Genomic DNA, 14,715 nt, shown 5'->3' on the forward strand with positions numbered 1-14,715 from the left:
ACGCATCAGTCCCCTGTTTTGATGATCCAAATATAATCTCACTATCAGGGAGGGAGCAGTCTACCTGACTGGAGCAGTATTTTTTTATTTGGGGCGTTTCTACGCTGCGCTCCGCAACACCCCAACGACCGCCGCTTCGCGTCGGTGCCCGGCACTGCGACTTCCACCGCGGCACCGGGGTACAAACGCGAGCAGTATTCGCTTGTGTACACCACCACAGTTCACCGAGATCAAAAGCCCTCATGCCACACCACCACTACTGCAAGGATTTCCGCCACTAGAACAAACGCTACAATAAAGCGCGGCCGTCGTGGCCCAGACACCGCCTGAAATTCAACGCGCCCTAAACGATTCGCTCCTACGCAAGTAGGAGCTGCGCTCGGCAAGGGCGCTGCACCAGGTCCTGGAGATGAGAGCCACGCTCAGAAACTAGCAGCCGCCGCGCGGCCGTGCAGACCAGTGCGTCGAAAGTCCCTAAGCGATTATGTCCCTAGGCACCTAGGAGCTCCACGATTGCCATGACAACACGTGGGGAAGTCACGTGGCCCGCAGTGCCACGCCCCCACTGTACCTAGTAGCAATTGTAAAGTCGCGTACGGGCCAACCCCTGCCGGAACGTGGTGGCCGTCGACACGCTTCCGGGCGCGGACCTCACGGCCCTGCTGGCGGTACGTGTGATTTGCGAGGTGCACGTGAAAGCGAAAGCCCTCGCCCACAACACGTGCTGTGGCACACTATTCGGCGTGGATCCGGCCTTCGAGGAGCCAACCATCGTCGAGGGACTGCAGTCGTCCGCGCCGGTGCTCTCTGTCACGAGGAACGGCGACGCCGTGGTCCTACGCTTCGCTGGTTCCGTGGTGCCCGGGGAAGTGCACATTTTCCGCCAGTGGCGGGCCGTCTGGCCGCGGCTCCCCCGTCCACTGCAGTGCGGTCGTTGTTGCCTCTTCGGCCGCGCTACCGCGACGTGCCATCGGGACGAGCGCTGCCTGCGATGTGCCGGGCGTCACCCCGCGAGTGCCTGCACGGTTGAGCGGGTACGCTGTCTGCACTGCGGCGGTCCACATGCTGCCACGGAGCCGAGCTGCCCCAATTGGCAGTTTGAAAGAAAGGTGGCCAGCATCCTCGCCAGCACTAAGCCACGCATCACGTGCCGTCAGGCGCTCGAGATCGCAAGGAACGCCGCTCCCCCTCCGGCTCCCCCCTCGCAGCAGCGGCCCACTGACTCGCGGGTCCCCGAATGGCGCCCATTCGCCCCGATGCAACCGGGTTGCAACACTACATTTGCTAGTAGGTACAGCGTTTGACCGCTGGCGCCACGCTGCGCCGCTCGCACGTACCGCGTTTCTAGGTGCTTCCGTTCACCTAGGGCGCTCGAACGCAATGATATGGTTTGACGTAATAGTTCAGCGGAAACCCGCTAGGTGGAGAGAAGAAATTAAAGGGAAATGAGACATCCACCCAAATGTAGCAATTGCTACAAAGGAAACCCATACGGGTTCCTCGAAAGAAAGCCTCGCAGTTGAAGAAAAATTTGTCCTGGTCCGGGACTCGAACCCGGGACCACCGCCTTTCCGGGGCAGCCGCTCTACCATCTGAGCTAACCAGGCGGCTAGCAGATGGCAGGGCGAAGTCGAATTTGTCAACAACTCGAAGCAAAGGCAAGTGTTTGACGTAATAGTTCAGCGGAAACCCGCTAGGTGGAGAGAAGACATTAAAGGGAAATGAGACATCCACCCAAATGTAGCAATTGCTACAAAGGAAACCCATACGGGTTCCTCGAAAGAAAGCCTCGCAGTTGAAGAAAAATTCGTCCTGGTCCGGGACTCGAACCCGGGACCACCGCCTTTCCGGGGCAGCCGCTCTACCATCTGAGCTAACCAGGCGGCTAGCAGATGGCAGGACGAAGTCGAATTTGTCAACAACTCGAAGCAAAGGCAAGTGTTTGACGTAATAGTTCAGCGGAAACCCGCTAGGTGGAGAGAAGAAATTAAAGGGAAATGAGACATCCACCCAAATGTAGCAATTGCTACAAAGGAAACCCATACAGTTTCCTCGAAAGAAAGCCTCGCAGTTGAAGAAAAATTCGTCCTGGTCCGGGACTCGAACCCGGGACCACCGCCTTTCCGGGGCAGCCGCTCTACCATCTGAGCTAACCAGGCGGCTAGCAGATGGCAGGGCGAAGTCGAATTTGTCAACAACTCGAAGCAAAGGCAAGTGTTTGACGTAATAGTTCAGCGGAAACCCGCTAGGTGGAGAGAAGAAATTAAAGGGAAATGAGACATCCACCCAAATGTAGCAATTGCTACAAAGGAAACCCATACGGGTTCCTCGAAAGAAAGCCTCGCAGTTGAAGAAAAATTCGTCCTGGTCTTTTCTCCACCTAGCGGGTTTCCGCTGAACTATTACGTCAAACACTTGCCTTTGCTTCGAGTTGTTGACAAATTCGACTTCGCCCTGCCATCTGCTAGCCGCCTGGTTAGCTCAGATGGTAGAGCGGCTGCCCCGGAAAGGCGGTGGTCCCGGGTTCGAGTCCCGGACCAGGACGAATTTTTCATCAACTGCGAGGCTTTCTTTCGAGGAACCCGTATGGGTTTCCTTTGTAGCAATTGCTACATTTGGGTGGATGTCTCATTTCCCTTTAATTTCTTCTCTCCACCTAGCGGGTTTCCGCTGAACTATTACGTCAAACACTTGCCTTTGCTTCGAGTTGACAAATTCGACTTCGCCCTGCCATCTGCTAGCCGCCTGGTTAGCTCAGATGGTAGAGCGGCTGCCCCGGAAAGGCGGTGGTCCCGGGTTCGAGTCCCGGACCAGGACGAATTTTTCTTCAACTGCGAGGCTTTCTTTCGAGGAACCCGTATGGGTTTCCTTTGTAGCAATTGCTACATTTGGGTGGATGTCTCATTTCCCTTTAATGATATGGTTTGCACGAATGCAACCCTTCGAAGCGTGGCTGTATGGCTGAGTGGTTACGGCGCTCGCTTCGGGATCTTGCGTACGCGTGTTCGAAACCTGCTCTGGCTACTTTTTTTTCTTTTTTTTAATATCACGCTTTTCCCTTTTTTTCTCTCACTGTTTGCCAGCGCGGTCGCTTGAACCCCGGCGCCACGGCGGCAGCCGTGGTGCCGGGGTGCCGACGCGAAGCGGCGGTCGTTGGGGCGTTGCGGAGCGCAGTGTAGCAGCACCCCAAATAAAAAATACTGCTCTAGTCAGGTAGACTGCTCCCTCCCTGATAGTGAGATTATATTTGGATCATCAAAACAGTGATGCGTTTATAATACCACCGATCCCAACAGCAGGCTAAGTCACCACCAGCCCAGCGTTTTCTCCGTCAACGCCTCCTCCGTTCCAACGGCGGCGGCTCGAAACATAGTACGCGCGAGCGGCGCAGCGTGGCGCCAGTGGTCAAACGCTGTACCTACTAGCAAATGGAAATACGCAACCGGGTTGCTCGTTCCGGGACGTCCTGACCGGTGGCACAGGAGCGCCTGCTGCCATCAACAGTGGTCCGACGCAGCCCCCCCCCCCAGCACTGCAACGCAGGACACGCGCGGGCTTGTCGCAAAAGCTCTCGCGTCGGCACTTCGCGCCGCCCTTCACTCGGTACCAGCCGACTCACCGGTGCGTGACGTGTGTGGCGGCACTGGCAATGCATGACGCCCTCGCTCATCATGGCTAGCACGCCCGGGGTACAGTGGTCGTGCATCGTTCAATGGAACGTGCACTCTATGCGCCGCCGTCATCCGGAGCTCGCGGATGGGGCTCTCCTCGGCGAGTGCGACGTTCTTGCTCTGCAAGAAACGTACGTACTTGCGGGGGAGCTCAATCTGCGGGGCTTCGTGGGGTACCATAGCGCCACCAGCTGCCAGCTGGTGGCACTATAGCCCTGCCGGTCGCACGCAACAGTTTACGTGCGTGATGACATTGCCAAAGCCGTGGTGGGCGTCGACGATTTGCCGTGCGCGAGTGTTGAGTGCGTGGCAGTGACCGTGCGTGTCGGGTCCACCGACACATGTGTCGCCAGCGTTTACGTTCGATCTCGTAAACGCTGGGACACCGAGTTCGTTGTGCGCCTGTGCGGCCGTGTTGGAGGGGACCTCGTGGTGTGCGGGGACTTTAACTCCCATCACTCTGCGTGGGACTGCGCCCGGGACGACGTGAACGGACGGAATCTTTTGGGATCCGTGTTGCGGGCCGGCCTGTTCGTGGCAAACACCGGCAGTGCCACGTTCGCTCGCCGTGGTTGTGCGGGGAGTGCGATCGACCTCTCGCTAGTATCGGAGCGGTGCCACTACCTCTGGCGTCGCATTCCCGACAAGCGGGGGTCGGACCACTTCCCGATTTTCCTCGTACCCCACGCCGCCGCTCACCTACCCACGAGGAGCTACAGTGTAGTGAATTGGCCGTATTTCCGGGAACTGTGTGCTGCAGTGCCAGTCTCAGAGGACGGTCTCTTCCGGCACATCGCCGTCTGTGCGCGTGCGGCAACAACCCGCTGTGTGGTGCAGGCTGGAACGCCTGTGCCGGAAATAAAGCAATTCAACCTGCGAGCTGTGCGTCGCAGGATGCAGCGTAAAGCGATGCGCACTGAAGGGGGGGGGGGGCACTGTACCCTGCAAAATCGCTTGGATGCTGTCTGCGTCGCCATGCGCGGCAGCGTCGCAATGCGATTTGGGCCAGTCTATGCTTCTCCCTTGACGATGCGCGCGCTCGCTCGCGCCCATGGCGCATCCTCGGCGGAATCCTGCGGCCCCGAGTACCGCGCTACCCTGCACTCTCCATCGCGGTGGCACGCGGTATCACCAACGCGCAGCTGGCAGAGCTGCTGGCCGCCACGTTCTGCCCACCTTTCACAGTCTCGGCGAGGCCAACGGCGATCCTCCAGCCCCATCACCACCCCCGGCGCGAGCTCATGGCCCCGCAGCGCTACTTCCCGTTGGCAGGCATCCTGGCAGAGACTGACGCACTGTGCGCAGCTGACTTCACTATCGGTGAGCTGCGCGCGGTGCTGTCATCACGGAAGGAGAAAGAAGAAGAAGCCGAAGGGAGCGGATGCACTTCACGTCGGCTCCGTCTTTCGTAAATGATTTCGGAGTGTTTTTGCAAAATATCCCTGTAATTTTGCATCATCGTCTCCAGCAAGTTATCCGGACTCTACCGATATTCGTCTTCAAGGTGGGAACTGCTTTTTCACCGCTTTATTGGACTTTTCTCCCAAGCCGCTAAGCCGCCGAGCTAAGCTAAGGCGTGCTCGGCCGCTACGTGGACCGCAGTTACGGCTGCGCGTCGACTTTCCTCAAGCCGCCATGGTAGTACAAGTTGAAGGAATGGATATCTCACCCACCGAGATTTCTGAAGAAGCGGGATGGTGCACCATTTCCCGGCGGGAACGACTTTCTCCTGCGGGCAAGCACGCTAACCCTAACATTTCACCAGCCTCCCAAGCCGGCGTTGGAGGCACGAACAAGGCGCAGCAACGCCCGCGCGCACACAAGCAGCAAATTTTGAAGGCAGGAAAGATGCCCACCCTTCCACGTGATCACCACAAAGTTGTTATCAGGCCACGGGGTGGCTTGAACGTTGCAACAGTCGGGGTCGTCCGCCTAGCTTCGGCCCTATATAGGGCAGCAAGCGTATCTCCACAAGACGCCATGGAAGACATTGTATGCCCAAATATACAACAAAACATCATCGTTGTGAGTACCCCTCACTCTTCAAATGCAGAACGGTACCGCCGACTCGCCAGCTTTGAGCTCGACGGGCACAAGTTCGAGATTCGGGCTTATGAGACTGCGCCCGACTATACAGTCAAGGGAGTCGTGCGAGGCATTCCCCTCGAAGACGTCCAGGCCATTCACGTCAATATTGTCAACAAGAGAAACCCGACCGCCTTAGCGGCCAAAAGACTCAGCAAGACCACTTCGGTCATTATCGCCTTCGATGGTGATCAGGTCCCAACTTGGGTATACTACGGGGGTGCAATGCTCAGGTGCACCTTGTACAGAAAGCAGATTGACGTGTGCCACCAGTGCGGACGCGTTGGTCATCGCATGGACGTCTGCCCGAACCCCCAAGACCGTGTGTGTAGAGGATGCGGAGCCTCGTAACCCAGACCTCAACCACAAATGCACGCCAAGGTGTCGCCTCTGCGGGGGAGCGCATCCCACAGCGGACAAGACCTGCATGGCTCGATTCAAGACCCCCTATCTCGTTAAGAAACGACGCGGGGACCGACAGAGGGCAGAAGCGGAGGCCGCCCTCGCGCTACAGCAGCAGAACTACGACGAACACTTCCCACCTGCTTCACGTTCCCGCTCTCGAGGACGGACGCGGTCTCGCTCGGCAGCGGGGACTCGATCTCGCCAGCAGAGCCGATCCCGGAGCCGGGCACGCAGCAGAACCCCCGGACAGAGCCGTGGTCGTTCAAGCTCGCGGCGTCCGAAGCAAGCCGGCCACCGGGACCTGGAGCTATCTGACAAGGTGAGCTGGGCAGATGCGGTTAAGGGCTCGCTGAGACGCGGGGCTCAGGGAGCTACTGCCTCAGAGCCTAGCAATAAGAGGGACCCTAGAGATGTGGCATTAGAAGCAGTACAGCGCGAAAACGCGCAATTACGCACGATCGTGCAACAGTTAACTCAAGAAATCCGCGAGATTAAACAGTCGATGGCGCAGCCATCTATAGCTAAAGCAACTTCAGTCCCCACTCCCGTCACAAACGGTAACGACAGTGCGGCGCCGCCCTCAAAGAAACGCGCTGCAGCCAGCTCTGAGTCTCAACAGCCCGACAAGCTCGAAGCCACAGTAATTGATTGGCGCAAAGAACAAGAAGAAATGAGGAAGCTGCTCGCTGAAATTAAAACCGCGATCCGCAACATTGGCGTTGCGGTCAATAACCTCACTGCTCGCACAGACAGGGTTGAAACCCATATAGGCCTTCGCGAAAGCACGCCAATGCCCACCATGAGACCTACCGTCATTCACACTAGCCTTATCTCAGTTAATGCACACGTACAGCACCACGATGGCCAGCCCAGCTAACGAGCTCGTGGTGTGGCAGTGGAACTGTCGGGGCTTCACGAAAAAACAACCACTGCTGCAACAATACGTCCGACATGCGCAACCCAAGCCCGACGTCATAATGATACAGGAAACAGTAGGCACCATACCAAAGCTTCCAGGTTACAATGTACACGCCTCGCCGATTCCCGTTGATCGAGGACTCGCAATTTTAATACGGAAAGGTATCGTAATACAAGAACACACCGTACGCGGTGCACATGCGGAACACATGCTCGTAGAGCTCCTTCCTAATAGGACACGTAAACACAGTGTATTTCTCCTCAACGTATACAGTAATCCGGCTCACTCGCGGCGTCGTTTCCTCTCTCTGTTCCGGGGGGCGCTTGCCTTGGCGGGCGCACACCCGTTTTTGGTGGGGGGTGACTTTAACGCCCCGAACGAGGCCTGGGGATATGGCTACACTACAGCCAAAGGCCGACGCCTGTGGCAGGACCTGCATGATGCAGAACTAACTCTTATTACCGATCCCACGGCGCCGACTCGCACGGGCACGTCAACAGCACGGGACACGACGCCGGACCTGACGGCGGTCCGAAACGTGCTTCAAGCAACGTGGCGCAATACCTTTGAAAATCTCGGTAGCGACCACATGGTCATAGAGACACGGATTCCTCAGGCTGGTACACCCCCTCCCCCTAAGTTATTCAAATGGACGGACTGGGACAAGTTCCGAAAGCAGCGAGTCGAACAGAGAGGTGAGGAGACCATCGATAACATCGAGGCATGGATGGAGACACTGAATGACGACATGAACAGGGCGACACAGACGGTCACACCCGAAGTCCAGGTTGATAAAATCGACAGTCGACTAGCCCACCTCTGGGAAGCCAAGACATCACTATACGCAAGATGGAAGAAGCAACGGCACAACCGAAAGCTTCGTAAGAAGATCGCACTGATCAATCGCCAGCTAGAAGAACATTGCCGCACCTTAAGCCGCCAGCAGTGGTACGACATCTGCAACGCAATCGACGGGCAGCTGCACAATGGCAGCACGTGGCGTCTCCTGCGTCACCTGTTGGGGGAAACGCAGGGCAAGTCTGCTCAACGTGCCAACCTGCAGCGCCTTCTACACAAGGAACGGGCTACCACGAGTGATCAACAGATCGTGACACGCCTGCTAGACAAGTACTTCCCTCAACGACCCGATGTCCAACACGGAGATTACACCGGCAAGCCAAACGCGACGCTCGATGAAGAATTTCACGAGTCAGAGATCCGCGCAGCTCTACACGAGCTTAATGGCAAATCAGCACCTGGTCCTGACAAGGTTACAAACAAGACTCTACGAAACCTTGATGATGTCTCGATCACCGCTCTCACGACATACGTCAACAAATGCTGGCGAGTGGGTCGCATCCAAGATGCGTGGAAACGCTCTAAGGCAGTCCTGATACCGAAGCCAGGCAAGCCGTCCAGCCTGGATCACTTGCGGCCCATTTCCCTCACATCCTGCGTTGGCAAGGTTATGGAGCATGCGTTCCTCACCCGTATCAACCGCCACCTCGAGGACACTGGAGCCTACCCATCCACTATGGTGGGCTTCCGGTCACATCTCTCCACTCAAGACGTTATGCTCCAGCTCTACCACCAGATCATCAACGACCCAACTAGTGGCACCCGCGCCATCCTTGGTCTCGATCTGGAAAGGCATTCGACAATGTATCACATGCAGCAATCCTGAGCCGAATTAACAAGCTCAACATGGGCGAGCGCAGCTATAACTACATCAGAGACTTCCTGTCGTGCCGCACAGTCACCCTCGCAGTCGACAGCATGACATCCCACGAACATGCACTAGGAAGCGCCGGCACTCCTCAAGGGTCGGTCATATCCCCGCTCCTTTTCAACCTCGTGATGCTGGGTCTCCCGGCCTGCCTTGACGAGATTGACGGCCTCCATCACTCCTTGTATGCAGACGACATCACCCTGTGGGTCGACAAGGGCAGTGACGGTCAGATAGAAGGCACCTTACAAGCAGCAGTCTCTGCAATAGAAACCTACCTCCAAGACACGGGTCTCCGACTATCTCCACTCAAATCGGAACTGCTCCTCTACCGCCCGCGCCGCCGGCCCAAGCCTACCGGCGAATCACGCCAATGTGAGGAAATACTCTTGTATACGCAAGACGGCTCTTGTATTCCCCGAGTCCCGAAGATACGCATCCTTGGCATGCATATAGCAGCCAACGGGTCAAACGCAGAAGCTATTCGCAGGATTGAAGGCAAGGTTACAGCGGCTACCCGCCTGATCAAACGCATTACAAACAAGCACACGGGCGTAAAGGAGGACAGCGTCATGCGCCTCATACACTCCTTCGCAATCAGTCGCATTACTTATGTGGCTGCCTTCCACAACTGGAATGTCACCGAAAGGGAGAAACTGAACACCCTTATACGCAAGACTTACAAGATCGCCCTTGGCTTACCGGAGTCCACGAGCACTTCTCGTCTGCTACAGCTGGGGGTATACAACACGCTTGAGGAAATCGTGGATGCGCAAAGAGCCTCCCAACTCGAACGCATGTCCCTGACAGCCACGGGTCGGTACATCCTGCAGAAACTAGGCTTCAATTACCATGTCCAACACGGTCAGAAACAGGCCATTCCACCCGACATCAGCGACACGCTGATCGTCGCCCCTATCCCTCGAAACATGCACCCCGAACATAACGGGGGCCGACGCCAGGCCCGTGCCAAGGCACTGCTGGCCTCCTTTGGTGGGAAGACGACTACGCGCTTCGTAGACGCGGCGGAGTACACACAAGAACACCGGTTTACGGCGGTAGTCATAGACGTTAACTCCCGGCTTACTCACGCGTGTAGTGTCAGCACGGAATACCAGATACAGCGGAAGAGGTTGCGATTGCGCTTGCGCTTACCGACCCCTTCTGCGAGGTAGTTCTTAGCGACTCACAATCCGCAGTTCGTAACTACGCGCGGGGGCGCATTGCCTCCGAAGCTCTTCAGATCCTAAGGAAAGCTGGTCGACAGCACTTCGATAGCACCGCAATAATGTGGTTCCCAGCGCACGTCGCCACCCCCTCCGACGAGGGCCCCCCTAACTTGAATGAGGTGGCACACCGCTCTGCGCGAGAACTGACTCGCCGCGCAGAGTCTGAGACACCCTCTTCGAGTTCGGACCTCCTGGTGCGAAACACGCGAGAACGCTTAGTAAGTTATAACGATATCACCAAGCACTACCAATTAGGCAGGAGGATATTGCCCCCACCTCACCCCAAACTGAAACGTTGCCAGGCAGTCGTCTGGCGACAACTGCAGACACACACCTTCCCCAGTCCGGTGCGATTGCAGCACATTTTCCCCACGCAATACCCGAGTGCTATTTGCAAATTATGTCAGGCAACTAGAGCGACACTCTCACACATGTTGTGGGAGTGTCCTGTTATAGCAGCGAAAATGGCAGTAGCTCCGGAGGCTCTTGCGTCGAAGTGGGCCATCGCTCTGCGCAGCTCCAACCTCAAGACACAAGAGTGGGCAGTCCAGCGGGCCCGGGAGGCGGCGACGAGGCAAGGCCTCGAAGTCCCCTCATGGGAGACCTGAGCCCAGGTCATTAAACTTCGCCGGATTTGAATAAAGTTGTTTCCATCCATCATCACGGAAGCGCCGCACTGCGCCCGGTTCCGACGGCATCACCTATCAGATGCTGCGGAACTTCGACAGCGGCCAGCTTCAACTCCTACTGGATGCCTTCAACGAGGTCTAGCGCACCGGCACCATTCCGAACGAGTGGAGCGAGGCAGTGGTGGTGCCGTTACTTAAAGACGGCAAACTATCCAGCAACCCTGCCTCGTACCGGGCAGTTTCGCTCACGTCTGCCGCGGGCAAATTGCTCGAGGCCATGGCGCTTAGGCGCCTCGAAGGGATAGCCGCGGCGCTCGACACCTTCGCAGCGGAGCTGCGCCGATTTCGCCGACTTCGTGCCACCGCAGGCTCCCTGGCCGATATCGTCGCTACACTCGAGGAGGCCAAGCACCGCGGCGACGCGAGCTACCTCGTCCTCCTCGACGTGGTGAGCCCATTCGACCAGCTGCCGCACGCCACCATCCTCGATGCGCTCAGTGCCGTGGGGGCCTCCGGGAGGATGCTCCGCTACGTGTGGGCGTTCCTCAGTGGCCGTACGATGTGCGTGCGCTTGGGGGTAGTGCTCAGCCAGCCGCGCGCGGTCTCGACCTGTGTGTCGCAGGGCAGTGCGCTTAGTTCTTTCCTCTTCAACCTTGTGCTTGCGCGCATCGGCGACTACATCCCCCAGCTGCCGGCGCACGAGGTTCGTGTCGTGGTGTAAGCGGACGACATTGCCCTGTTCGCCGCTGGCCCAACTGAGCGGGGCAGTGCGGTGCGCAGGTGTGTGCAGTCTGCGCTTGTTACGGTCGACACGTACATCTCCGGCATCGGCCTCACCCTCTCGGCGGCCAAGACCGAGGCACTCCTGGTGCACCCTCGCTACGGCGGCCGCTATGAGGCCCCGTGTCTCACTCTTCGTGCGGCGAGCCTCCCGTGGCGACGGAGGGTGCGGTACCTCGGCCTCCTGGTGGACCACTGGCTCTACTGGCAACCGGCGGTGGCTGCCCTTCGCAAGAGGACCCGACGGATGGCGTGTGCGGCACGTTCCCTCATGGCCCGCGGCCAAGGCTGCTCACCCACCCTCGCACTGCGGGTCTACAACGCGGTGGCCTCCGCGAGGGTCCTGTACGGCCTGCCGCTTGCGGATGTCCATCCATCAAAGTGGGAGGCACAAGTCCAGCAATCTGGGACATCGACTACTGCGGTGAAACCGACCCTGGGGCGATGCGGTCGGCGTAACTCTATGGGCACCAATTTTTAAAAATCGATTGCTGAGCAACGACTCGTTTTTCGCGATTTGCACATTAGGCACTCAATTCCGACAACGTTGTCAAGCTATATGTCGAGTGCAGTTTAATTCTACCGGCTGGATTTTTTTCCTGGGGCCCTTTTGTAGACCCATTTAAAATGCATGGGGTGATTTTTAAAACGTCATTTGCAGCACAGTAAAAACTAATCTGCTAATTGCACTCTAGTGGCACATACTGTAGGTCTCTCTATATATGTAGGTCCAGTTTGGTTTTATTCCGCTCGCAGAATTTTTTTCCTGGGGCGCTTTTGTTTGGCTACTATGCGGCAAAGCATCTCTACAGGGGCAAAAGATTCGTCCGCCCTTGAATTGATGGGAAAGAGCTTGTGGACCATGCTAAAAATGGACACGAATGTGCAGCTGTGGTGCATATTTGCGTCCTGGCGTATAAGAAAAGATGATGGTGTCAGATTCTGCAAGAAGGAGTGGGCCAACTGGCTTTATGGAGTGCCATCGAAGCACTAAGAACGGCTGCCGGTGCCCCTTTTTCTTAAGTTTCGGCGCATAGTAAAGTGTTTCATTTGGTATTTAGAAAGATAAGGTATTTAGAAAGATTTACTATTAGGCAAATTTTTGACACAGAAGAACATCGCCAACTAGAGCACTTGTTACTTGAGTTTACTTGACAGTGCAATGTGCCGACAATGCGAAGGTTTGAATATTATCAGTGTAAAAAATTGAAAGAGAAAACTTATGATCTATAGAACGCGTCACGGAACGAAATAAAGAGGAGAAGAGAGTCCCCTCTCCGTGTTACAGCGAAGATCAGCAGCTTCGTCTCGTTTAATAAACGATGCCATTTTAGTTTTAAATGCATAAGCATTTCTATGCCTACCAAATGAGAAATTTGTCCGTACGTCACGTAAGACGAATGCAATGGCTCGTAACCACGTAAGGCAGAGGCTACAAGCGCTCAGCGAAGTGAAGCGAACAGCGCATACATTCATTTAGGTCACCCATACAATACAGAGAACAGCACATGTTTCAATAAAAAACAAGTTCAAAACAAGCATCCGAACCATGAATAAAACATTGCATGCCCCCCTCAGCAATTGTAGTAGTAGTTTTGCAACAGCTTAGCTGGACATCCGGGTTGATAAGGACCGATAATAGTTTATAAGGGTCGAATCGTGTTCGATAGGGTTGATAACGATCGATAAGGGTTAATCAGGGCTGGTCTGGTCTGGGATAAGGGCTGGTCGAATCAAATTTCATAACATTGATAATGACACCGGATGATGATGATGATGTGTGGTGTTTTGTGGCGCAAGGGCCAGTTATGGCCAAAGAGCGCCATGCCAGTGTTTGTGAGTGTGCAGTGGAGCGATGAATTCTGAGAAGTAGATGAAGCGTGGCTGTAAAGGGGCCTAAAAATAATCGCTGTATAGTGCGTAAAATATACATGTACTAAAATCATGGCAATGACTAATGAGGTGTACTATGCAATGAAGAATGCACTGAGAAAGAATGACACGATATTTAAAATATTTAAGATGCAGTAATTGGCAAGAAGCACTACTGCCTAGACAGAGCCCTTGAACCACAAGGGCCTGGAGGCATCTGCTATAAAAAATTATCACAGCGGCAGCCCTCTGGAGAGAGGATGCGCTACGAACTAGTTGGGCTAATAACATGCAGGACCACATTGTTCAAAAAATCTACGACTGCTTTGACATTAAAAATAGGTTCTTCGCCAAGAAACATACTGGGGTGAAGCGGGACATGATATCGGTACGCTTGTGAAAAATATTTCTTTCTTTCTGTTTCGGCTTCCCGGCACTCCACGAGGACATGGAGGACAGTCAGCCTCTCACCACATCTACCACAGGTTGGTGGTTCACTACCAGTAAGCAAAAAATTGTGGGTGCCATATGTATGTCCTATTCTGAGACGACAGAATAGGACATCAGTTCGTCGTGTTTTCGTTACGGGAGGCCAGAAACCTAACTTTGGTTTAATGAGGTGAAGCTTATTGTTTGTTTCAGCGTCCCACAAGCGTTGCCAGTGGCTTCGCAGTTTCTTTCGCAGGAAAGGCTTCAAATTTGTTGCAGGAACAGCAGTTGTCGGGTTAATAGCCTGAGATGTAACTGATGTGGCCATTTGATCTGCTCGAACATTACCCTCAATGCCTCTATGACACGGCACCCAGCATATAATCACATGCTGGTTAGATATATACGCTTTACACAGAATGGAATAGAGCTCATTAAGTACAGGGTTTTTGTGTTTACAGAGTGATTGCAATGCTTTCACAACACTTTGCGAGTCCGTAAATATGATAGTCTTTTTTAGTTTTGATTTCATTATAAACTTTACAGCCGATAATATTGCATAGGCCTCAGCCGTAAAGATACTTGTCTCCGGGTGCAGTACACCGGATTCCGAAAACGATGGACCGATGGCTGCATAATAAACCCCGGCATGTGACCTAGAAGCGTCCGTGTAAAACTCTGTACACGAGTACTTGGATTGAAGCTCTAGGAAATGCATTTTAATGTGCGCCTCTGGAGCGTCTTTCGTGACCTCTACGAATGATGTGTCGCACTCTATGATCTGCCACTGCCACGGCGGTAACAATTTAGCAGGAGCCATAGGACGATGTTCAAGCACTGGAACACCCATTTGCTCACTAAGATTCCTTACACGTAAAGAGAACGGTTTCCTCGCTGCAGGTCGGTTATGGAAGAGTGCAGCGGCGGTCATATCGGTTATGGTGGAATAAGAAGGATGTTCGTTGTTTGC

At 55.1% G+C, this 14,715-nt stretch overlaps 1 non-coding gene across 1 annotated transcript; it reads right to left on the bottom strand.

The window, feature by feature from the left end:
• Nucleotides 1-1,532: 1,532 nt before the first annotated feature.
• On the bottom strand, nucleotides 1,533-1,607 carry Trnas-gga (transfer RNA serine (anticodon GGA)). Its single transcript has one exon. It is a non-coding gene; the product is annotated as a tRNA-Ser (tRNA).
• Nucleotides 1,608-14,715: the final 13,108 nt, after the last annotated feature.

The sequence above is a fragment of the Dermacentor silvarum genome, chromosome 7 (genome assembly GCF_013339745.2).
Source record: "Dermacentor silvarum isolate Dsil-2018 chromosome 7, BIME_Dsil_1.4, whole genome shotgun sequence".
Taxonomy (NCBI): domain Eukaryota; kingdom Metazoa; phylum Arthropoda; class Arachnida; order Ixodida; family Ixodidae; genus Dermacentor; species Dermacentor silvarum.